Source organism: Numida meleagris, chromosome 13, assembly GCF_002078875.1.
Source record: "Numida meleagris isolate 19003 breed g44 Domestic line chromosome 13, NumMel1.0, whole genome shotgun sequence".
Lineage (NCBI taxonomy): Eukaryota > Metazoa > Chordata > Aves > Galliformes > Numididae > Numida > Numida meleagris.
In genome coordinates, this window is record NC_034421.1 from 5,611,126 (window position 1) to 5,633,913 (window position 22,788).

At 49.5% G+C, this 22,788-nt stretch overlaps 1 protein-coding gene across 5 annotated transcripts in view; it reads right to left on the bottom strand.

Moving 5' to 3' along the window:
• The window catches only part of CACNA1H (calcium voltage-gated channel subunit alpha1 H), a 205,498-nt gene that overhangs the window by 123,113 nt on the left and 59,597 nt on the right, over positions 1-22,788 (bottom strand). The window contains exons 1-2 of one of the 5 annotated variants that reach the window (XM_021411333.1): positions 386-523; positions 137-260 (exon numbers count right to left, since the gene is read on the bottom strand). The exons of 3 other annotated variants lie outside the window; for them this stretch is intronic. The gene's annotated coding sequence lies outside the window, so the exon portion shown is untranslated. Of the gene's footprint in view, positions 1-136; positions 261-385; positions 524-22,788 lie in introns of those variants that run through there. One more of the 5 variants, XM_021411334.1, reaches the window with a different exon arrangement.

Genomic DNA, 22,788 nt, shown 5'->3' on the forward strand with positions numbered 1-22,788 from the left:
TCCCACCCAAACCATTCTATGATTCAACAACTCTATGAAAATGGGACAGTGGGGGGGGTTATGCAGGATCCCTGCTGTGCATGGCAGCTCCTGCACTGCTGGGAGGGGAGCAAAGATACAAAGACACAGCACCAACCTCAGGGTGGGCCAGCAAAGCCCCAAATCCTGGCCCAGGCACAAGCCCTGAGCACTGGGAACGTGCAGGCGTCAGCGTGGACACGAGCCCTCAACACTGCAGTTCATAGCAGGTCTGCCAGCGCCTGTCAGAACAAAATCCTATAGCATTCCAAGCATTGCGAACAGAAAATCCCCAAAGCACCCCCGCTGTTTTAAGTCCAGCTAAATACTGCAAAAATAGGAATAAATAATAAGAATTGCATTTTACCGGGAAGTCATAGTTTTGCATTGCTCCATGCTCTCTCCCAGCAGAACGCGCTCCATTCAGACCTGAGCGAAGATCAAACTCACAACGGCACAGCACAGCCTGGTCAGGAGCAAAATAAGGCAAACCCTCAGCACCTGCTGCAGCTCAGTCAGGGCATTTCTGCTGGAGAAAACTGCTCCCAGCTGAGCACAGAAGCCCACGGGCGGCTGCACCGAGCTCAGCCAGCTCGGCTGCTCGTAATTGCTTGCCTGGGGTGGATGCTAGCACTGGGCGCTAGCTGGGAAGGGCTGAGGTTTTATTAAAAAACTCATTTTTCATAAAATTGGAGATTAAACTACTAATCGTACTCTGCTGTTGTATAAACCTCTATGTCCTCGGGCTTTAATAAGTCTTGCAAAGGAGGGGAAGGTTACCAGCCGTGTCCTGGTGGCAAACAACCCATGTGCAGCGTTTCTCCCAGCCTGGGGAAGCCCCCAGCTCCCGGGCGTTGCACGGGAGATGCTCAGAGAAGCCAGAAAGGAAGCTTTGCTCAGCCAGGCCCAGGCTACGAGACGAGAAAGCCGTCGCAATTTACGCCGTCGCAATTTACACTTTAAATGAGTTAATGCTCATGAAGTGCTCTCGTGTCGGTGCGGGCGGCTGTCAGAGCCAACGCAACAAAATGCTAATTCAGCTCTGCAATCAATGGTGCCTTTCTTAGAAGTGGCTGGGTAATTATGTCTAAACAGAAACGAGTTTTTAAAAGAGGTAAACAGCTGAAATTCATTACCTCTCTCTCCAGTTATCTGGAGTAAATTGGCAACATGGGCAAACGCGGGAGGTTTCTGAGCACTGCGGAATTTGCAGAGGTGCTTCAGCTCAGTGGGAAGAGGGCCCAGGGCTGCAGCAAGGAGCTCGAGGTCTCTGCAGATGGCAGCAAGCAGCGGGGCAGAGCAAGGGGCCACTGCTGAGGTCAATTCAACAGCAGCCCCCAGGGCGTCCCAGTGCTGGGGTGAGGGCTTGGAAATGCAGGAAGAAGAATTACAGCAAGAGCATCTCAATTGCAAGGACGAGGTAGAAAAAAGAGAAGAGCAACGTGCATGGAGCAGCAAGGGCAATTGTGTGAAGCCTCTGTGGTGCCACCACACCGTGGGGCTGGCTGCATGAGACGGCACGGAGGGAGTCAGGCTCCTGGTGGTATTTTGCTGGACAGTGCTTTCCCCACATTGCAGTTCAACAGGGTGATGCTACCCTTAGAAACCTGGAGGCTGGAAAAGCCCTCTCAGATCAGCCAGTCCAACCCCAACCCAGCCCCACCATGCCCACTAACCGTGCCAATTCCCCCCACCTGAGATATTGCATTAGGATGTGGTGCTTTGCAGTGCCTCCAGCACAGGCCCCAGTCCCTGGCTGACAGAAACGACCAGGGCACGAGGCCTTGTTTTGGTACTCTGAGCTGCAGTTTCCAGTATTGTTCCTTTCTTGGTCATGTTGGGCACACATGCGGCTTTGGGACTCTGCAGGGCTGCGGTGAGAGTGAAATTTGTTCAGCCGCGCTGAGCAGCCCAACAATTTTTCCAGAAAGAAAAATATTTTGCTGTCTCCAGACTGCATTGAGTAAGAATAACTTTCAGCTCCTCACTCAATTAGCTGAGCATCGGAAGGGCCAAAGTGTGCATCTCATTGTGCCTCTCTGGTCTCAAATCAACCCCGAGAAAGCAGCTCAGAGCCCACGTCAGCACTGATGCATGGGATGCGTGCTGGGATGGGGTGACCAGTGGGGTCTACAGAGGGAAGGGAGAAAGATTTGGGGGGAAAATGGAGAGAAGGAGCTTGCAATGGCCAAGGGAAGGGGGAAATGGAGAGAAGGAGCTTGCAATGGCCAAGGGAAGGGGAGGGTCAGGGCCACTGAGGGTGGTGGGGACAGAAGTGGGGTGTGCAGCGAGGCAGGGCGAGGCCGGCAGTGCGGAGGATGCTCTTGCTCTAAGGCACGCAGAGAAATATATTTAACTTAGAAAAAAAAGAATATCCAAGAAGAAAGAACTATTTGCCTGTGGACCAGAATTCATTAATTGCAAAAGACAAATTTAGGCTTAGTGCATCGCTGGCCAACAAACTGCTGGAAAACATTTAATTAAAGAATTGATGGGGAAGCCTTTAGTGTGCAGCATGGACGGGCTCCCAGCCCCGCGTGCCCTCAGGGAGCAGCTCTGGGCCAAAATCCCCCCCAAGGCCACATCCCCCCTCGGTGGCACAAAGCCCTGCAGACAGGGAGACCCCACACAGCCCCCAGGGAGCCCCACAGCAGCTCCTCTTGCTCTGTTTTGCTCTCTGGGCAATGAATAATGAGAAGAAAAATGAGAAAGAAAGCACTATGACAGTCAATTACTGCCTTGTGATTAACCACCCAAGAGCAGCCCCCGCTCAGAACGGCACTCGATGCTCTGCTGGAATGAAACTATCCCACTGGATCCCTTGATGGACGTTTAACCAGGAAGATAAAGTACCTGCTGATTTATTTTCTTGTTTTCTTACACAATCACAGCTTCCCAAATGTTAATGACTCTGCGCTCTACAACCGCTGGTGATATTTGCATAAGAGCTTTGCTTTTGTATGGGTGAATGTGCTCAGCTCTGGCTGACAGCAGGACTGGGGTGTCATCGAGTCACAGAACCATGAAGGTTGGAAAAGACCTCCAATATCACCACGTCCAGCCCCAACCCACCCCACCATGCCCACTGACCACATCCCTCAGTGCCACACCTCCCCGATCCTGGAACACCTCCAGGGATGGTGACCCCACCACTTCCCCGGGAGCTGTGCCCTGGGCTCCCCTTCCATCTGCAGCTCTTTGCAGGTAAAAGCAAAGTGCTTGGCCTTCCGAGAGTCTCAGCACAGGGTGACAAAGCCCAGACAAAGCACAAAATGAACACTGCCGTTTCCAAGGAAGGGAGGCAGCTCTCAGGGTCTGTATCTGGGCTGGCAACAGGGGCTGGGGTGTGGGAGGATGCTGAGCTCCTGGACCAAAGTGCCTGAATTGAAGGCAACCCATCCTTGCCACGCAGACAAACTCAAGGATAAAACCTATCCTATAAAGAGAGGGAATAGCTCCAAGGACAAAACCTTCCCCAGCATTCAGTGGGAGGTTCGGTTGCTCGGTATCAGCACATGGGAAGAGCAGGACATGCAGGAAGGCCACCCTGTCCCTGGCAATGGCTGTCAGTGCTCAGATCACACGCTGACATCACATAAAGCTCTCAAAGCTGCCCACTCAGCCCATCCCAGCAAAGCAGCCCTGAACTCAAAGAAGAAAACACAGCACCTCCATTCGAGGAGCAAGGTATGAAACGATGAGCAAAGCCTAGGTATCACTGCTAAAACTTCAGCAATTAACCTCAAGAAGTTCTGACTTTCCCCACTGTCCCCACCCAACTTCACCACCTGCGAGCAGAGCACCGAAGTCCCTTCAGCCCATCTCTTCCACGTGGGCTTCTTCCTAACCATCACCAAAATCACATCGTGATGGACCAAGCGCTGCTATGCCCCACACTGCAGCACGCTCACAAACCGCCCTTTTGGGGTCAGCGTGGGGGTTTCAAACAAAGCAGGATTCGCTCTGAATTCCTGGGGGAATCCAACCAATGCACCGTCCCCCCCAGAATCCTCAGTCCCTGGTCTCAGTGCAATGCCATGGCTGAAGCTGCCTCGCTGCTGGGATGCTCCAACACAACCGTGCACCGCTTCCAATAACATATTCCGAACGAAGGTACCGTTTAGAAATGTTTTATGAATATGTATAAAATGATTATTAGGAGCAATGACGGTGCATTCTTTAAGAGCTTATTGTAAATCACCGCGCAATAAAGTACATCAAAAATAAATTCTCAACCACTGACGCTCTAATAAGCTTCAATAAAAACACAGATCAGAGCTCGTCGTGCTGCTGAGCAGCGCCTCGTGCAGCTCTAATGAACTAATTTAACTTTGCTTGGCACCTCCAGCCTGCAAACCCCCATGCACAAAGCCTGGTTGTGCAGGGATGGCCAAGCACCGGGCTGGGACACCAGTTGCATGAGATGGGTTTTTTATCCAGAAAAGGTTTTTCAGCAGCTTTTCTGCAAAGCGAGCAATGCTCTTGCAATTCAGCAGCTCCCCTGGTGCAGGTCACCCCTTGGGTTGACCCAGCACAGCCCCTGGCATCACCACAGAGCTTTCCTCCTTTTCCTGGTGTCTTATTTGGCAAAATAAGTTTCCACTCTTTCTGCAGTAGTAATAAAAATCTGGCTTTTCACTTAAAAAAGCAACCCACAAGATGAAATTCAAAAGATTATCCTCATTTGGCAACTGGTAATCACAGGACGGTTTGGTGGGAATTTTCATTCAAATTCAGGATAGTTCCTTCTGCTGATCTGCGGGTTTTTTCTTTGGTTGTTTATTTGCTTTTTTCCCCTCTGAAAAAAAAAAAAAAAGTGCCTGTAAAGTCCCCTTGCACAGAACGAAAAAGCCCCACTGCCACCAACACCCATTTCTGCTCATCCCAAGTATGCTCCGGAACAAACTCCTGTCCTTTCCCTTGGACAAACTGCTTGATATTTTGCAATGAGAGAGCTCTCCTCTGATAACAATCAAAGAGAGAAGCTGAAATGCTGCCTGCAGCCTTCGGGGCAGGCGGAGAGGGGAAATAGCACACACACAGCAATGGGCTCTGGGACACTAAGGGATGGGGTTCAGCGGCGTGGGTGGCTTTCACATGGCAGAACTGCTTTGCCTCCATCATTCCCCTGAATACGGAATTTCACCACACAGGGAGGAGCAGACCATGCCTGGGCACTGATGCCCAATTGCGTTTTGATTATACCTTTAGTTCCCCAAATGAAAGGAACCAAAGCAGCACCTGCAGTTTGGCTCTGACTGCAGAGATCAGCTGATGGGGAGAGCCGGCGCCGGCTGCTGCGTGCTCACAGGGTTGGTGCCTTTCAATTGAGTTCTCCTTCAGAGAAAATGCAAAAAGAAAAACCAACCCCAAAACAACAACAACAACAACAACAACAAAACCCTCTGGTGGAAAATTCCGGCATGCATTTTTCCTGGCTGATGGGAGGAGCAGAAGAACAATTTTAGAGGATGAGTGTATTTGAGGACAGCTTGATGGAGCTCTGGCTTGTATTGATGGTCTCACTCTCACACGCTCCCTACTTACGCTTTAACCACACATCTGCATGAGCCTTCTGCAAACCAAGAGGGAAAATGTTCCTTAAGGCTGCGTATGGGACTGCTTTCCCTATAGCAGGGAGCTTACCTACCTCCCACCTGCAGACAGACACACGGACACAGCTGCACACAGCCATGGGCTCAGCCTTGCTCCTTGCTGGTGCTCTTTGCTTCTCCTTGCAGGACAGCACAGCACCAAAGAAGGTTGTAACAAAACCAGGTGTTAATGGAAAAATCATTAACCAGGATTAATGATTGGCACCTGCAAGGCACTGATGTATCCTATGGCCCTTCTGGGATAGAAATAATTGGTGTTGTTACAGCATGCTTCTTGTTCTGCTTCGTCTGGGAATGTCAAGTCTTGTGTGGCCCCAAATAGGAAATCAGGTTAGATATTAGAAAAAAAATCTTCTCCAAAAAAGTGGTCAGACACTGGCACTGCTGCCCAGGGAGCTGGTGGAGTCACCATCCCTGGAGGTGGAGATGTGGCATTGAAGGACATGGTTTGGTGTCACGGCGGGATGGGTTGGGGTTGGACTTCGTAATTTTGAAGGTCTTTTCCAACCTTAATGATTCTGTGATTCTATGATTCTATGAATTCCATGGTGCAGCTCAGCAGGGAGAAATGCTGCCTGGCATCCAGGTGGGAACCTCCTGGCTGGAAGTGGCCCTGGTGGCTCAGGGACCAGGGGCTGAGCAGCCACTCAACTCATCCGGACAAAAGCACTTCTTCACTTCAAGTCCAACTTGTGCTGTGTGCACTTTGCTAAACGTGGTGTCAGGCGGGCTGGAGATACCTGAAGGCATCAAGAGACCCTGACATTAAAATCAAATGAAAAACTATACCCAGAAATCCCATGTGTGCTGTGTTCATGCACTCTGGTTGGAGTTAAGACCTGAACCAATGGAAGTGAGGAGCAGAGGCTGGACATGTGCGACCTCCAGTCGACCTTCAGCTTCATGGATGGATGACAGTGGTGAACAGTCACATTTTGGAGTTTCCATCCATGCACACCTCTTGAGCCCACGCAGCAGCTCTGACAACGTCACCACTTTTGGCGCACCACCATGCTTGTGCAATGCTTGTAAGTCTGATGTGAGCAAGAATCAGATTTCCCATCTTTCTGTAAGGAAACATTGTGGGAGGCTCTGAGCTGGAGCTGGGGAAGCTCAAGAGCAGCACCCATCCACCCTTTGTTCACTCCAAACCCATCAATCCTGTGGAGCAGCAAACGCCGAAGTGCTGCAAATCTGCACTAACCCACAGTAACATGGCAGCCCTGGACAGCAGCAGCGCACTGCTCAATCAAAGTGTCAGACAGCAATGAAATTAGGACTGGATGAAATTGCAGTTATAGCCCAGCAGTGACAGCTAGGGCATGTGCATACGCATCCTTTTCCCCTCTCCCACGCTGCGCTGTAGCAGGCAGAGATGAATTTACGGAGCTGAGAAGTAACAGCAGATCTCACTTTTCATCCTTTATAAGGACACAGTGAAGGCTCATTCAGGGGAGCTTAGGAGATAACTAGTGCCAATTAAATCTGTGGTTAGACACTGGGACAGGCTGCCCAGGGAAGTGGTGGAGTCACTGTCCCTGGGGGTGCTTAAGGAAAGAGCAGACGTAGTACTTAGGGACACGGTTTAGTGGGCAATATTGCTGGGAGGTGGATGGTTGGACTAGATGATGTCACATGTCTTTTCGAACCTTAATGATTCTATGATTCTATTCCATGATCTGCTCATGCTTCTTGATACCCTTCAGATGGCAAAGAGAAGAGGACAGGACAAATATCTCAAATCCCGGATCTTGCTCGAGCTTCGGTTCTGGCACTGAAAGTCACATTGCTCCCTTCTACCTCACCACTGCAAGGCTGGTCTCCACCAGCAAAGCCATCCACACAGGAACCATGGTGTGGGACCCCACGATGTGCCTGCACCATGGCACATGAGTGCTGGCTGGGGAGCTTTGGACCAGGGATGCATTACCCTGCATAGGTGTGCCAAGCTCAAGCTCTCCTTCACTCTCACTGAAACCCTCAAGTTCAGCCTGGCAGCACATGTGCTCACCCCCAAGATGCTCCATGCTGGTACGGAGCTGCAGACATCAGAACCTGGATTTTGCACCCTGCAGTTTACCAGCACGAAGCAGAATACGTTGCCCACTGCAGAGGAAAACACATAGTACAGAACCTTCCACAACCACCATAAATTCTTTTGAAATATTAATATTAATAATTAACCATGTTCCACTGCATTATCTCCTCTCATCCTCTTCAATGCAACTTTCTTGTCTCGCGGATCTGAAAGTGAATGTGAGTGGCATAAAATGTTAATACTTAGGGACAACATAAAAGCATCCCACCCCTTCCTTTATCCAGCTCATGATTTATTCTGTTTTCACATTCTCCCTACAGTTGTTTTGCAATGACAAAGTCGCATCTTTCACAAAACACAGATATGCGGGTCCACTTTGAGTCGTGACTAAGCAGTCCATTGAAGGATTAAAAATAAGAACAAAACCCTCTGATTCTTTCCCCACCAAGAGAACCCAGCATGTTAAATTTGAGACCAAGGCCATGATGGAGAATAACATTCTCGAGCTGCAGAAAATATGTTCCAAAGGAGATGGGGCTGCTTTGGAGCATGGGCAGTTGGGGAAGAATGCATTTTTGTTGCTTTCCTACAGTTTTAAAAAGTGGCTTGAAATCACAAGAGCCCACAGAGAGAAGCAGCACATAGAGCCAGAGATACGCAGAGGGGTTCCACTTGTTGGAGCCAATGCTATCTGTCGTCATGTTGTCTCCTTCAGATGCCTTATCATCATCATCACCATCATTGGAAGGGAATGACTTTGGCCTCTCCCTCTCAGCAGCCCTCTTATCTGCCCTCTGCATTGCTTTAATCTGTTGGCTTGTTTGTTTGCTCTTTCTCCCCAGCTGGATACAGAGGTTGAACTGAAAAATATTTGCATTCCAGCTCAGAGGCATCCAGACCTCTCGGTCACACGCAAATGGGAAATCTTTGCCTTTAAGATCTGTCTGGCTGCAGAAAACCCTAAGAAGCCACTCAAAGCCACTTGTCTGTGGTGCCACATGGCTAATGGACAGAGCACGAAAACAAGAGCGTGAAAACCCATGGGGTGAAGCAACTCCGCTCTATGGCAGAGCCTGCCCCTGGGTCAGCTGCTCTCCGTGCCCTTCTACGTTTGTCATTTCTTTAATTAAAGCGGGATTGCGCCATTGCAGTGGGAGGAAAGCAAAAGCCCGATACCCTTTCCAGGAATCCCAGGAATATTTGCAAGGGAGCTCTGTTTCCCATTGGTTTGCAAGAAGCTCGTGCCTACTGAGGAATTTTACTAAAAATACTGAGAGTGTTTTGACATTGAATGGTGCCAGAAATACACCCTGTCCGCGGCGTAAGCAGGGAAACATATGCTGCGCTCCATTTCAAGGTCTTCTCCCAAAGCTGGGCTCGGAGCTCGGGGGTGGAGAGCGCTCGTTAAAATAGCGTTCTGCAAAGTTCTGGGGAGGCTGCTGGCAATTGGACGCGTAATTCTGGAAACGTCTCAGCAGTGAGAAGTGACTAAGTGCAAGAGGAGGATTTCCCCCGTTACCTCACTCGGGTTTAGGAACGCGGCGTCGCCTCCGCCCGCGCCGTCCCTGCATCCCCACGTGCGCCTGCACCGCCGCTCCCGTGCCTAATTGCTTCTGACAACCTCCCACTGCTGCCTCAGCATTTGTCACCTTCAAGTGACAATCTCCTCTTTGATTTATCTTCCTTCCCTTCTCCACGGTGTGTCACCCACTCCGTTACAGCTCGGCTGCTCGTCCTGTGAGAATTAAGGCAGCTGCAGAGATAGAGTTGGATACAGCCATAGATCTTTGCAGCCCAATGCAAGGCTCAGGTGAATGTCCAAGGAGTGACCCTGCCTTCTTGAATGCCCATGCCATTAAAAACAACTGTTCTATATTTCCATGCAAATAGAAAGTGCTTCGGCTGAGAAGACCCCTCAAAGATGGTTCCTAGCTCTGTAGCAAGCTCTGCATCTCAGCCTCCAGATCATCCGGTTCCAACCTACACGAGCACAAGGACTTTTTGCAAGCAAGGTGGGGAAATTTTTCTTAATATGCAACCTGAATTATCACCTATTATGGGATGAAGGTCTTCATGTAGTACATGGGAGAGGAAATAGCAACATCACAGCCTCCTTGGCCTAACCGGCCCAAAGATTTGGGTAAGGAATAAGGGCATTAGCATCCACTTTTTTTGTTGGGGAACCAAATGGAGTGGGGCTGAGGAGGTGACACAAGGAAGGGGACTTCGATTCCACTCACATGTTATCCAAATCAAAGGTTACAGACTGACAGCTCTAAATGAGGACTTGCCAAGCGTTGGCCTCCTCGTTGTCAGAGCCTAAGAAAGCGTGACAGAAGTGGTGGGTGTGAATTTTAATGTTACATTTTGCCTGATCTTGGGAAAGCTTCACTCATTTGCATTTGAAGTTCCTTAGCAAATTATTCAGACTTCTTTTTTTTTATTTATTTTTTCTTTTTTTCTAAAGTGCAACATCTGGAGTGCTACAACCACCATGTAAACTTTTAGGCACCTCTGAAGGATGGGAAGGGGAAGAGAAGAGCCTCACCAGCAGACCGACATAGCATCCAAATTGGCATCCTCTTTGCCAGATATCTCTTAACTCAGCATAGCAGCACTGAAGTTGGGGCAACTGACCCAGCTCGGAGCTGGACCAAGCAGCAACCCAGAGCAGAGAGCTCCCAAGCATCCCAGAACACAACCCTCCTCCCCACCACTGCTTTGCCTTTTCCTCTGCTGATGGTTTTGTTGCAATCTCTGCTCAGGAAATTGCAATCCCCACAGATCCTTTGGCCATCACTTGTTTCAGAAAGCTGACACATGGAAAAACACAATTGTGCACAGAGAAGAACGCTGCTTGGAGGGGCTGGAGGTGATGTTCTAAGGTGCATGAGAAAGGCAAGCTCCCTGGCCCTTCTTACCACTTGCTTTTTCCCACAATCATGCCCTCTCTTTTAATGCCACTGACTAAGTACCAGATGGCCACTCACAGCCTGGTCTGCCAAACTTGTGTCAAAAGGAACAAGGTTGTATTGGAAGAAAAAAGAAAATCCATCCTCACTGAAACACTGCTGAGGCTGCAACAGCTCCAGTTTTGAGCCCCCAGCAATGACCAATTTCAAGACCTGCTCCAGCTCTGATCTGTTGCCACCGTAACTTACCCCAAGGAATGCCTCATACACATCCCTTGTGCTCAGGCTGCTTTAGGATGGAGTAAGCAGCTCGGGTTCCTCCACCACCAGGGCTATTTTCACCCTGTATTCCCTAATCTTTTCCATAGTATTTCCTTTTGCTGGGTTAAGATTCTATGCTACTGAACGAAAAAGCAGCAGCCAGGTCTAATTTATTGAACCGACTCTCTCTATGGCTCTCACTGTGCACTCTGCCTTGGATGAACAATGAATAAGCTTAAAGAACAATACTCACTCTTAATTAAATGGTGCTGCAAAAAATATGCATTGGTGTTGGCCCATGGCCACGCTGTTTAAGATTTATTAAATTTGACAGTTTAATATGCTCTGAATATCTGTGCTCCTTCATAAGTAGTGCTCAGAAAACAGTTTAAATATGCTTTCAATTTAATTATACTTCATGCCTACTACCCTCGTTGTCAGCAGGGTGGTGTGCTGCAAGCTGACCTCGCCTGCAGAGACCCCGATGGGAGGAGAACAGCAAAGCCACATGGGCTGCGAGCAATGCTGCGAGGCAGGGAGGTGTGCAGAGCCACAGTGATGGGAGACAGGATGTCCCCAAGGCATGCACAACGTCACCTCCATGCAGCCATGCGATGCTGTGCAGTGGGATGGACCCTGCAGCCCATGGCTCTGTATCAATGCCAGGAGCGGCTCCTGCAGCCACATGGTGACAAAGAGCTGAAATAGCTGCTGAGCTGTGGCCTGCCTCGTCACACAGCTGGCAGCCTGCTCCTGGCTCAGGGACACCGGGAGAGCAACGGGCACAGAGATCTGTCTGCATAGGAACCAGGAAGCCTGGCTTCCCATGCCTCTCCACAGCACACCTCCACCACTGGTAGAAATGGGAATCCAAACTCTGTTGGCCTCCAGACCTACGAACCACGAGACACAGCCTTGATTCACCAAAACACGGGCCCTGTGCCTCACTTCAGTGCTCAGGCTGGCAATTAGGAACAATTTCTTCTCCAAAAGACCAGTCAGGCACTGGCACTGCTGCCCAGGGAGGTGCTGGGGTCACCGTCCCTGGAGGTGTTCCAGAGCTGTGGAGATGTGGCGCTGAAGGACGTGGTCAGTGGGCATGGTGGGATGGGTTGGGGTTGGACTTGGGGATCTCGGAGGTCTTTTCCAACCTGAATGATTCTGTGATTCTATGAGTGTGCCACCTGGCTGCTCACTAATGCTTCAGAAACAAAACTCGTGCTTAAGCCATGGACGGAGAAGAGCTACCAAGAAGCAGCCTCAGAGCTCACAAAAAGGAGGACTTGAAAGTAGTGTCCCCATTACTTAGAGATGTCTTTGAATGCTGATGGCAAAGTGACAAAGCTGCCAGCGCTCGAGTCACCAGTAGATTAATTATTCCTACTTTTGGAAGGGAGATACCTAATTTAATCAAACACACTTCAAAAAGCACTAATTGCTGTGGAAGAGCCTATCATTTACCTAAAGGGCAACCACTCTCAGAAAAGCAGAAGAGGTGCCTTTGCTTTCATCCCACCACTGTCACCTTTCATTATTTCTGATAGCTACTAATGACACCATGGACACCGAGAAGCTGCCTCATAATTATGAACCATCTTCTTGGGAGCCAGGTAAAAGTTAAGCAGGAAGCTGGAGACATGCTGTAATTTATCCTTGGGCATTGAGAGCTGGTGGCAGTTCCAGCAGTGACACTCACGTTGTCCCTGTTCAAACCCAGAGCGCCCATCCAATGGGCTCTGGAAAAAGGTCCCACCCTGGAAGATATGCTCAGCCAACCCATGGCAGCTGAAGGCAAGCAGCACGATGGGGGAAATGGTGAGGATTTTGGGCAAAAAAAAAAAGACCTGCAGAATTCTGTGTACATATTTAGAGATCAATGAAGAATTTGTACTGGAAGAGCATTAAGATTATAGCCATTGAGAAACATGAGCTTATGGAAGCAGACTTAACAAGCCCAATCCCTAGATTACTTTACACCAGAGGAGGATTTTGGCCTGTGGCTTTCCTTTGTGAATTGCTACTTATTTTTACAGCGCTCTGCTATTATGAGGAGTGGTAATAACAATAATAACAAGCAGACATTTTCTTTCTCCTAGCACCTTCATGCGCTATATTTGCCAGCTTCTGCCACGCTCCACAGATTCACGCCCGTGCCGTGGCTCAGCCCTGGGGCACCCAGCACCACTGCACCTGGGAGCACTTTGGGGCCACAAATGGGTTTATCCCTACAACACCTCATGGAAAGCTCCTTTAGGAGGGATTATCCGCCCATTATGCACAAAGGAAATGGGACATAATGAGGCTGAGCGGCTGGCATGAGATCACACGGGAAGCAATTGCTCCCGGGTGCTGCCAGGCTGCAGCAGCATCTCCCCCACTGAGCGATCCCAAGAGCTTGGTCATGCACGGCTGTGGCAATGCAGAGGGCACACCACTGCTTCTCCCATCACCAGTCCCCATGAGCAAGGAAACCCCATGACGCTAAGCTGACGGCTGGGAACACAGTGCAGCTTTCCATGACAGATCCAGAGACGGGGCTCAAACTGATTGCAAAAGGCTCTCCTTCCCCACTCTCTCAATTGTGGAGCACTTGTGCTACCGTGACCTCAAGGGAGAACACGGGGGTTGAGCTAAGGTCTGCCCGACTGAGGCCACCAACATCCTTCCTTTTATGGCTCAACAGCCTCCCTGTGTGCGAAATCCAATACACTTTGGGAAAGCAAATGGCCCGGTGTCGTCATAGCCTGTCCTTATTTAATCACGTTAAAAGCAGCACAGATAGTATTATTCTGGATTAGAGATGAATAAGGCTTTTAAAAACAAACTCCAACCAAACCAATCTGCTTACAAAAAAAGCATTACGATAAACAAAAGTCAAATTGTTGCTATCAAATACACTCTAAACCAATAAAACTTGCAAAGGCTGAACTGCTGGGGCACGAGAAGGCTTGTGGAGGAGACGAACTCTCCCTGAGCCGCAGCACATTCGATTGCTCATGGGGCAGATTGTGGATAATTTGGGTCAGTGCTGAAGACATTGCTACAAACCTTCTGATTTAACAAGCTTTGTGACTAAGCAAGCAAGGGATAAAGCAGCTCAAGTTTACAGACATCCATGGATGCTTGTATTTCTCCATGCAATGCTCCACTGTTGTAACCCAGTGTCCTTTGTCCCATTTTGGGGCCATTCCTTGGTAAAATGAAACTTGATGAACAGAGTCAAGATGAATAGATAGATTCTATGATTCTATGAAGGATGACATTTCCAAACCATGGGTGGATTTAGGAAGCCAAACCTCCCTGGAGGTGATGCACTCATGGCTGATCCCAGTGGGATGCTCCCCTTGACTCAGTGCTTTTCCTAGAGATCCCTCAAGTCTTGTCCTCAGCGAGCACGCCCTGCGCAGAGATGCCATTAGGTTTGCTCCTTTTGGATACCCAAATGACTGAAGCACCCAGAGGAGTACATCCCTTGAGTCATATCACCATCATGGAGTCTTCAGCAAAAGGAAATAAGAGAAAGAACACCTTATTTGTGGGTTTCACGGGTCCATACTGGGATGAGCAGGAGATAACTACGTCAGCTCTGAACAAGGCACCCTGAAGCAAGGAGTCTGCACCAGGAGCCCACTTGCACTGCACCTCACGGTAGATATACAAAGGTTATTTCAGATATAAAAGCATAGGAGGCTTTTGTTTGCATTTACTATGTAGAGGATAACAGACCTATTAATTCCATGTTTTCATAACAATTCTCTTGCACAATCACCCAAAAGCTGAAGCAGCAATATCGGTTTTAATCTTCATCAAGACATTTTGTGCTCTCATGCCTCCCTGTTCTCCCCTACATCTGCACTTTTTCTCCTTTCTGTCACCTTAGGAATTAAAACTTGAGTCACACATTTCGCTTGCCACGAAGCCGGGCTCATTTTGTCACAACTGCTGACTTTAAGAACATATTTCCTAATTGCTAATTAGGAGTTTCCTACTTTCTTGCTACAGGCTGAGCTTGCAAATGTGAACTGCTGCTTCCTCCACCAAAATTGAATGTTTTGGTCAAGCCTGGGTTTCCCATTCCCTCCTTCCTCGTGCCCTACCCCAGAGAGGTCCTAAGGGAAATGCTATGCTTGAGCATTTGCCCAGGACCAGCTCCTCAATGAGCTGCTCAGGACATCCCAATTTAGGCGTACACACTTCCCACCCCATCAGCAAGACTGCCAGCACCCCGGATTCCCAACACCTCCCTCCTCACAAAGCTAGCCCCACTTGGACTCGCAGTGCCCTCACTGCCTCCAGCAAGAGGCTGCAGCCAACGCATCACCAAGCAGAAAAAACACAGCAGAGCCAAAAAGAAAAGTGAGGAAAAGGGAAAAAATAAAGAACTTAGAAATCCCATTTTTCTTTTTCCATTGTGTTTTTGTCGGCTATTTTGGTGAGCAGCATGGAATTACTCACTGCTGACATGTGCTACCGGCGCATCAGCCCAAGCATCCTTTTATTTACTTTTTTCCAAGTCATTATGAGCAGACGCTACTTGGGACAGGCTGCAATGCTCCGGAGCAATGGCTCATCCTTGTGCAGGGATGCAGCACTCAGAGCTTCCAACAAGCATTGAAAAAGGAGCAGCACGCTCAACGTGAAAATTCCCAACAAATAAAGCTTTGAATTCTTTGATGAAAGCCCAACTAAAACAAATTCAGGAAAAGAAAATGTGTTTATTTCATGAATCCCCTTCAGGATTTTCTTAATTGACATGTTTTGGAAAGGCGTGCGTATTAATTGAATGCAAACAAAACAGTTCTCTTCGGAAGAAGTTGATGAAAGAACTCTCACCAGCCTTGCAGTCCCCGAAATTGCCTTTTACTTCAACATCTTGGCTCAGCCCACGCCCGAAATACCGCAGAACAGCAGTGGTTTGGTTTTACAACCAGCGCTCGCTCTGATGCTCTGAACATCACTTTAAAAGCACTTTAAGGCTGTCAGATGATCTGCATCAATATTATATATGACCCTTATCAGCCATGAGCATAGGAATGCTGGAAGACCAATGCGAGGGGAGAAGCATGACCCTGGCGCAGCGCAGGGACCAATACTGCGGAGAAGTTCCAGGGCAGCTCAAGGTGCCCTTGGCTGGGACAGCAGCCTGGAACCATGGCTGGAGGAGACCCAGCTCCATCCCAGTGTAACTTGATGGTTGGACTAGATGATCTTAAAGGTCTTTTCCAACCTTAACGATTCTATGATTCTTCAGCATAGGGGAAGGTTCTAAGTTTCTTCTTGGAAATGCTTTGGGTCTATTGCTCTCTCTTTCTGATCATGGCTCCAACAAGAGGTTGTTTGCTGGTGCTGCTGTGACACAGAAGCATGCACTTCTCCCACGCGCGGGTGGGTGCAAACTACAAAGAGCCCCGCACTCTCTTCTAGAAGCTCTGCAGCAGCTGTTTGTTGGCAGCTCCATCACCCTTCTGCTCCCAAGGAGTTCCCAAAATTGACATTAAAGGCAGAAGAAAGGCAGCAAGAAGCCAAACCCTCTGGCTGGCAGATGTGTGCCCGTGCCACCACGGGTGCCTGCTTGAAAGTGGATTCACATGGGTTTCCCACAGCCCCAGCCTTCCTCCAGCTCTGCAGACACTCTGCACTGCTTGCAAGATTTCTGCCTTCTGCACTTCTGTGCTTACACTCCCATACAGGTCTTGCTTCAGCCAAGCACTCTCGTACGTGCATGACGTCCGGCATTTTGTGCTAAAAACAGGGCACATAATGAGCTAATTGCTTTCTGAAATAGCAATCCTGCCTTCGTATAGCAACAGAGATGCACAGAAGCTTTTCAGTAAAGTAAACACAGTGGACTAGTTACCTTAGAGCCATAGAATCATTTGAGCCGCAAGGGACCCCTAAAGGTCACCTCGTCCAACTACCTTGCAATGAACAGGGGCACCCACAGCTCAATCCAGTTGCTCAGAGCCTGGTCCTACCTGACCTTGAGTATCTCCAAGGACAGGGCACTTGACCTTGTGCATGCCCTATCAATAAGCACTGCAGATGGGAGCTGCGAAGACATAAAAATTGCATTTGCAAGCCACAGAGTTGGGGAAGCAGCAGTGTGGGACAATCCCCACAATCCCTCCATGGGAACGTGCTGCTGTCTGTGCCCCAGAGTTCCTCCTGTGGTATAAAGCACCGTGTGCAGCATCACAGCCTGTATCACAGCTGACTTGAACCATACGTTGCGCTGTATGTATAGCGAGGAGCTGCCGGCGGACAGCAATAACACTGCCACCTTGTGAGACCTCGCAGGGATAACAGACAGACTGCAGGAAGGAGGGAAAGGCCAGGTTATGGGTGTAAAGAAAAGTGAGGATAGAAAAGGGTGGATTGATGATACCAGAGAGCACAGAGGAGCACACAGAGCACAGGCATCCACGCTGCTCCCTGAAGCCGTGAGCACATTGCTCCTCCCGCCTGGCATCCTCCATGTACCCCTCTGAGCATCCTGCATGCCATGCGAGCACAGAGCTGCCAAGTTTGGGGCTATGACATGATTACGGTGGACGAGAGCAAGCAAGAAGTTGCAAGCATGAGTAGCAGAGAGCGCAGGGAACCAGTCTGCAGCACAGCAGCAAGTTCAAGGTTTGCGGACGAGAGCCGGTGGAAATTCTCCAAGGGTAAAAATCCAAATCGGTCACTGTCAGAGGTATGCAGGCAAAAAAATAAAACCCCACAGTCTGCACATGCAGGCCTTCAGCTTGCTGATGCTGTTATCCCAAGGACAGGGATGCTATGGGGCAGCAATGGGCACAGGAGCGAGCTGGGTCTCAGCAGCGCTGCCCTGCAGCCCAGGCTGTAGCAAGGCACATGGAACAAGTACTGGGAGCTCCCCACTATGCTCCCCAGCAGAAAGGATGGAGATTTCCAGCAGAACACCAACCACTGGGGTGGGCCCCCACCCCAGCCCTTCTCCCAGTGCTTTACAACCGCTGCAAATCGGAGCACAAAAGGACAAAACCCACAGATAATGCTATTTTATGCACAACTTGCCGCCGAAGAACTATTATCAGTGTTCTCTGCTTTCATCTCCCCTCTGTGCCTGCTTGTTCCAGATGACTGAATAAAATAAAACCAAAATAAAATCAAAAGGGTGAGACCAAGGAAGAAAGGGCTACTGTCAAATAAGCCCAGCTTGATGGTTTCAAGACCCAGATTGTGCCACAATGGGATGGCCTACATTTCCCAGATGATATATTTTTTTTTCCCCTCTGGTTTCCTGGACTGCAAAAAGGAAAGAGAAAACCCCCAGTCCCACTTCTCTCACTTTCCCTCGAAGCAGATGGACAAATTAATAAATCGAGTGGCTGGTGGAAGGAGAACAGAGCTGCCAGGGAGCTATAATGAACTCAGATTGCCACGGACTGAACACGAAGTTCATTTTTTTCCCCCCTCTCTTGCTTTAAAAGCTTCTGCACAAATCCTTTTGCACGCTCCAGCAGTCATCTCTGTGGACGGGGAAGGCTGCACTGAGCAGCCCTACTGCACCCTATGAGCACCCAGTGGAGTGTGCAGTCAGCAAAGCCAGGTCCTGCTGGGTGTCCTATGGGGATGGACCCGCACTGCCAGGGCTTGTCCAGCCCAAGGCCCCTGGGCACGCAGCAGCAGCCGGTGGGGACGCCTGGGGAAATCCAGCCTCGTCCTGGGCAGCCGGGGCCGGTCTCAACTTACACGGCAAATCCCGAGGGTTCCCCCGCATGAATTCCCCAGCACTGTGCAGTGAGTGCCCGATCCTACAGATGACTTGATACGGGTAACGTGCTGGAACTAAAAATAACAGCCGTGTAAACCTCGCTGGCGTTTGGGAAATAGGAATCGCCGTGCGCTCAGTGCTCCGATGGGACAGCACTCACCGTGTCATTAGGCGGCTGGCTGCAGAGTTCAGCACGAGGAGAGGTGAGGTGGATGCTGCACCCAGAGCCCACTGCCCAGGTCCCATCGAGTGCTCCTCGTGCCATCCATTTATCACAGGAGATGCTGGAGGAGGTGGCTGCCAGCCCTGGATGCTGACCCTTGGCTTCTCGTCCCTATTTGCTGCTCGTGGAGCTGGGCACGCAGCTGATGTGCTCCATCCTTGTGGGGTGCAGTGCTGTTGACTCCGAAGCAGCACGGGAACAAGCCCAACTAACCGGAGATCTTCCTTCCTCTGCTAATGGACAGCTCTGTGTTCTGCTTCTTAAACATCAGCCCAATTCACCCACTGCCTCCTGTCCTCCTGTCTCCCAAATCCATTTCTCCTCCATGTGGCCCTCTTGCTAACTCCAGTTAAAAGCAGCAGACACGTCTTCGTCCTTAAATCATGCAGCTGAAGTTTCCTACTCAAATCTATCCACTGGGAAAAATGAAATCAATGATGTTCTCTCATTTCCATTGTAAAGCACTGGGACACCCGAAGCTGTCTGCAGGACTTGGATGGAGGCCACCAGCTCACAACACGTCACTGGGATGTTGAAGGATGCAGACTGAATACTATCAGAAAGAACAAGCTCAAGCAAGTGACCCCAACAGCACAGAGCTCTTTGTTCTCCTCCATCAACAGCCCTTGAGGTGGCCAAGCCCTTCGGGTCCACTGGGATGAGAAATCCCAAATCCCACCTTGGAGGGCTCAGAGCTGGGCAGGGAGCATGGCACAGCTGGCAGCCCTCTGTCCTCTCTGTCCCACATGTTGGGGATAACGGAGACACGAGGCAAGTCTGTCACTCTGAACAATGTGGTTTACAGCGGGCTGCGTGCTTCGTAATAAGCCACTCTTTAATACTTGGCCACACAACTCTTATTAACGTTAAAGTGACTAATGGACAGAAACCTCCCTGGGCACAAAGATAGGAATTATCTGCTCCTGAAAATATCTCTTTCCATTGCAAGCTGTCAGATGTTGTCTCTTCTCATTGCTTTGCTTTTCCTTCTCGCTGTCACATTCTTATTATATCATCTTCCTCCCCCCAGCAGAGGTTCCAAAAGGGGCCCCAGTGTCTGCACAGATGAAAGCAGCTCCCGCCAGGCTGGGGGCATTCCAGGAAATTCCAGGAAAGCTGCAGGAACCAGGATTCAGCAGCCCCCTCACCCACCCAATGCCAGCCCCATCGCTGCTGTGCCCGGTGTTGGTGATGGGGTTCCGCTGCCTCCTGCAAACCCACTGCCCTTTTCTGTATTTTTTTGCTCTTTATGTCATTATCTAACTCAAGATGAAAGCGATGGAGCTTGATTTGTGTCTTTAGGCAGGCACACTCCTAACTTGTGTTGAGCAGGGAGAACAGGGAAGAAAAGAGCCTGATATTTTACCCTTATCTCAGCAACAAGGGTCAGCGATCCTTTATACTTGACTAGTGACATGGCTTTCCCTCAAAGGCTGAAGGAGATATAATTTCATTTTGCTAAACAAGCCCAGAACAGCTTTGCAGTTATCTCCGCGCGTGACACTAGGAATGCCAATGTGCTCGGTGGTAGGAAAGCAGCAGCAGTGATGGAGAAGTGATTTAACCATTGAAATGTCAACCCGGGAGAAGCTGGAGCAGAGACAGGGCAAGGACTCTTCATATGAGCCCAAATTTTGGTCAGTTTTATGGGCCATAAACCTCATTACAAATATAGCCCGCGTATGTACCTCATATTGGAGGACGCGCTTCTTTCTCCTGTCCTAAATTTATGAGAGAACTAATGTAATTTGTTGTTTGCACCCTTATTTCATTTCTTGCCCTATCATGAGGACTTTGTCCTTCAGTAGCTTAAGCAAAAGTCATAAATTTTCAGAGGGAGCTTTTATCCAAATGAAGGAGAAGTGAGTTTGCCCATGAAACAAGAACCTCCCCAAAGGGTTTCCTTTTGAGAGAAGAGCACAATTTCTCACTGAAAAAATGCGAAGCCATTTTCAATTGGTTCTGCATGATACTGGGGGGCTCAGGTTTCTCACAGTCAGCATTTTCGCCTGAAAACCTGAAATGTGCACTGCACTGACTCCTTTCCTTTGGGCTGCAAATTTCTGTGAGACGAAAACCACCGTGACCAGTTCCATCCTATCTAACTGCAGTGCTTGCGATGTGGCCAACTGTGAGCTCTTGGAGGAGCAGGATTACTCAAGGAGGTGATTATAGATTTTTATGCAAACGAATTAAAAACCAGGCTCAAACAGCTCAAGAAAAAAAAAAAAACAACCCCAAAAAACCCAACAGCTCTCCACTGGCGCTGTGCTTCTTGGCAGGGATGATGGGAGAAGGAGGCACCTCCTGGGTCACAAAGATGCTCCACCAAAGGCAAATCCATCACAACAACCTAGAAAATTCTGATCCCCCCAAAAGGGCACAACTAAGCACGGCAAAAAAAAGCTGCAGTGCAAGCGGTGCCGCTGTGTCTCCCCAGCCCAACAGGCCAGCAAGATCCCTGCTCACTCTTAGAATCCTACAATCATGGAATGGTTCAGTCGGAACAGACCTTAAATTCCACCCAGCCCCAACCCCTGCTGCAGGCTGCTTGCCCCCCCAGCTCAGGCTGCCCAGGGCCCATCCATGGCCTCGGGCACCTCCAGGGATGGGGCATCCACCTCTCTGGGAGCAGTGCCAGTGCCTCACTGCCCTCTGAGTGAAGGATTTCCTCCTAACGAGTGACCTCTGGGGGTGTGAAAGGACAGAAGGCAGCGGTTTGTGCATCAGCTATCTGGGCCTCCAATCCCAAGGGGCAGTGGAGCAGAAGAATGACCGCAAAACACTGACCTCAGTGGGTGTAAAGGGGACAGATAAATTTTTGCTTGAATCTTGCACAAGTTCTAGAAACACCATATAGCACCTTCAGCATGTTTAAGAAGCACCGACAACAACCTTTGGAGACCACAGAACTACTAAGAGAAGTCAAGGTGAACTGGGGGCTGTGAGCTGACCTGGCTTTTCCTCCCAGTGACTCATGAAACCCAGCTCAGCAGAATGCAAGGAGCATGGTTTTTAAAAACAGTTAATAGGAGCAGCGATGGGTATTTAATTAAAACCTCACACACAGCTAGACGACCACGATTATTGCTGCTGCTTTACTTTCTCCAGTTAAATAAGTCTTCAGTGCCTCAAAATTCAATGAAAGAAAACCTTCAAGATGTGCAAGTCAGAAGCATGCCAAAGTGACACAACCCATGGCACAGCATCCCTCACCCCTGTGCCTTGGCTTCATCCTTAGTTCCCCCCAAAGGAGGAATCAGAGAATCATAGAACCATTAAGGTTGGAAAAGACCTCTCAGATCACCAAGTCCAACCCCAATACATCCCACCATGACAACAAACCACGTCCCTCAGTGCCACATCCCCATGGTTCTTGAACACCTCCAGGGACGGTGACCCCACCAGCTCCCTGGGCAGCTGTGCCAGTGCCCAAGTGCACTTTTGGAGAAGACATTTTTCCTCGTATCCAGCCTGAACCTCCCCTGGTGCAACTTAAGGCCATTGTCTCTCATCCTATTGCTGGTTACCTCTGATGAGGAATCGTAGAATCGTGGAATATCCCAAGTTGGAAGGGACATAAAAGGATCATCAAGTCCAACTCCTGGGAATCATTCCCCCGAACACAAGTGGTATCAGGCTCACAAACACAACCAGCTCATGTTGATCAGTGCTCCCTACTCAGCAGCCCCCAAACCCCAGCTGTCCCATCGGCTCAGCCTGGCCATAAAAAAGGCCCGAAAAGAAGCAATACTTCTGCCTGCAGAGCCCTCCCATCCCAGACAGCAACATGCTGTGAGAAACAGCTGAGAAACAGCTGAGTAATTGCCCAGCACAGGGACAGAGTCTGGGGAGCAGTGGCAAAGTAAAACCCTGAAAACTAATACAGGTTTGGGAACCCATGTGTGGCAGCAATGATGTGAGCACTGCTCCCAGAGAAGAGCACATTGCCATAAAATCACCCGAACCATCAGCTGCCAGAA